Source organism: Gossypium arboreum, chromosome 5 (genome assembly GCF_025698485.1).
Source record: "Gossypium arboreum isolate Shixiya-1 chromosome 5, ASM2569848v2, whole genome shotgun sequence".
Lineage (NCBI taxonomy): Eukaryota > Viridiplantae > Streptophyta > Magnoliopsida > Malvales > Malvaceae > Gossypium > Gossypium arboreum.
In genome coordinates, this window is record NC_069074.1 from 47,691,879 (window position 1) to 47,694,735 (window position 2,857).

Sequence of the window (2,857 nt, forward strand, 5' to 3'; positions counted from 1 at the left end):
AAGAATCATAAAATTAGTAAAAGAGATGAAGAAAATAGAGAGAAAATAGTGAACAAACGCAGTATGTCGATGGAGGGAGGAGTTTGCAGTGTTTGGGGTGGAGTTGGGATCGGCGCACGGGCGTGGCAGAGAGGGTGTATGACGGGAGACCGGCGGCTAGGGTTGGGTTTTGGGGAAGGGGATGATGAATAGTAAGGGTTTTATATAGATTTTGAGGCACATGGGCGTGCCCTAATTTTTGCCCCTGTATTTCGCAAATTTTTAAATTTTGGCGCGTTTGAGACTCGCACACGCCCGTGCTCTTTAGGCGTGTTGGTACCCACGGCCATGTCGCACGACCGTGTGATTCAGCCTTGTCTCCTCTCGTGGTATGGGCACGGCCTAAGGCACGCCCGTGTGCCCTAGCGTGTGGATTAGAGAACCTGTGTTTCAATGACTGAGTTAGTGATTAGATGTTAAAACTAAAATTTTTAAAGAAGTTAACATCGTTAGGTTTCGGGTTGCCTCCCGAGAAGCGCTTATTTATAGTCTAAGCTTGACATACCTTTTTGGTATATGGTCATGGTGGCGCGAGGAGTTTACACTCCTCATCCCTGCTATAAATTTTATCAACATAACATTTAAGATGAGTACTGTTTACCTTAAAAGTCTCAAATTTGGGATGAATTACCTCGACTGTACCATATGGGAAAATACTGAGTACCGTAAGAGGGATTGCTCCGTTAGGTTTAGAAGTGGCAATGCGAGGGTCTGCTGTATCTAGTAGTACTTTTCCTCCAACCTTAAGTTGATTTGGTGCGACGTTGAGATCGTCATGTCTTGGGTTTGGTTTATCGTGTGTCCTTGGTTTACGTGCTCACCATTCATCTAGTTCCTCGATTTGTAGCCTTCGTTCTTCATAGATAGGTCCTTTGTTGTTGCTTGAACATGGCTCATGTAGGTTCTTTGAACTTATTTCCTGCAAAGTTGGTTGCACCACATGGTCAGTTTTAGTAGAATAATTTATACAATCACCTTCGAGTTTTGATGTGTTACTCGTATTACGAGCTTGAAGGGTGATTGTTTCGTCTCTCACACGAAGTGTGAGTTTACTTGTGCCAACTTTAATTATTGTTTTAGCAGTTGCTAAAAAGGGCCTCCCTAAAATTAAAGAAACGTTACTACCCTCCTCTATGTCTAGAACAACGAAATCAACTGGGAATATAAATTTGTCAATTTTAACGAGTACATCTTCAATAATCCCCCTAGGAAGTCTGATTGTTTTATCGGCTAATTGAATACTCATCCTAGTTTGTTTGGGTTTCCCAAGACCTAGTTGCTTAAACATTTTGTAAGGAATAACATTGATACTAGCCTCTACATCAGCCAAAACATTATTAACATCTAGGCTACCAATTAGACAGGGAATCGTAAAACTCCCTGGATCTTTTAATTTGTTGGCCAGCTTATTCTGTAGTATGGCTGAGCAAACCGCATTTAGCTCTACATGCAATGTCTCATCCAACTTCCACTTATTTGTTAAAAGTTCCTTTAGGAATTTGACTACGTTTGGCATCTGCGGAAGAGTTTTAATAAACGGTAAGTTAATATGTAACTTCTTTAATAATTTAAGGAATTTACCGAATTGTTCGTCTGTGCAGTCTTTCTTTATCACATTGGGGTATGGCACACGAGGTTTGTACTCTTTACTTACTGGTTTCTGGTCATTGTGGTCCACCTCACCTTTTCCTTTACTTACCACAGTTTATTGCCTCGGTTCTGGTTCAGCTGCAACTAACCCTTCCTCATCTTGAATGGTAATTGCATTGAGTTGCTCCTTTAGGTTAGGTTCAGTGTTACTCGGCAGGCTACCTTGTAGTCGTTCAGATATCAATTTAGTGAGCTGACCTATCTGAGTTTCGAGCCCTTGGATTGACGCTTGTTGATTTTTAAGTGCTATCTCGGTATTCTGAAAACGAGTTTCTAACACCAAGATGAATTTTGTTAGTATCTTCTCAAGGTTCGGCTTTTTCTCTTGTTGGTAAGGTGGTTGTTAAAAGCCTAGAGTTGATGGTCTCTGATTCCCTTGGCCTCCCCATGAGAAATTTGGGTGGTTCCTCCAACCTGCATTGTAAGTATTACTATAAGGATTATTTTGAGATCGAGGATTATTACCCATGTAATTTATCTGCTCGTTCTCTATGTTGTGGCCATAGGGTGGGTATTCTGAATTGCTTGATCCACCTCCACTTGCTTCGCACTACATTACTGGGTGAACCTGTGAAGAACCAAGAAAATCGTCAATTTTTCTATTCAAAAGTTCTACCTGATTAGAGAGCTTGGTGACCGAATCGACGTTAAAAACGTCAGTTTTTTTTGTTGGCTTTGTCCTCATGACTTGCCACTGATAATTACTCAGTGACATCTCTTCTACAAATTCATAAGCATCCTCAAGTGTCTTATTATTGATAGTTCCACCAGCGGCTGCGTCGATCATCTGTCGAGTCGAAAAATTTAGGCCATTGTGAAACGTTTGAACCTGTAGCCAGAGTGGTAACACATGGTGAGGGCACCTTTTCAATAGATCCTTGTATCTCTTCCATGCATCGTAGAGTGTTTCTAAATCCATCTGCACAAAAGAGGATATATCATTACATAATTTGGCTGTTTTAGTTGTCAAAAAATATTTTAATAAAAACTTTTCGGTCATTTTTTCCCAAGTAGTGATTGACCCTCATGGTAATGAGTTCAAACATTGTTTAGCCTTATTTCTTAACGAAAACAGAAACAACCGAAGGCGAATGGCATCATCATAAATGCCTTTGATTTTAAAAGTGTCGTAAAACTCTAAGAAATTTGCTAGGTGAGCATTGGGATC

The 2,857-nt window shown here is 40.5% G+C and overlaps 1 non-coding gene across 1 annotated transcript; it reads left to right on the plus strand.

The window, feature by feature from the left end:
* Positions 1–2,534: 2,534 nt before the first annotated feature.
* LOC128293514 (small nucleolar RNA R71) lies at positions 2,535–2,639 on the plus strand. The gene has a single exon (XR_008283695.1). It is a non-coding gene; the product is annotated as a small nucleolar RNA R71 (small nucleolar RNA).
* Positions 2,640–2,857: the final 218 nt, after the last annotated feature.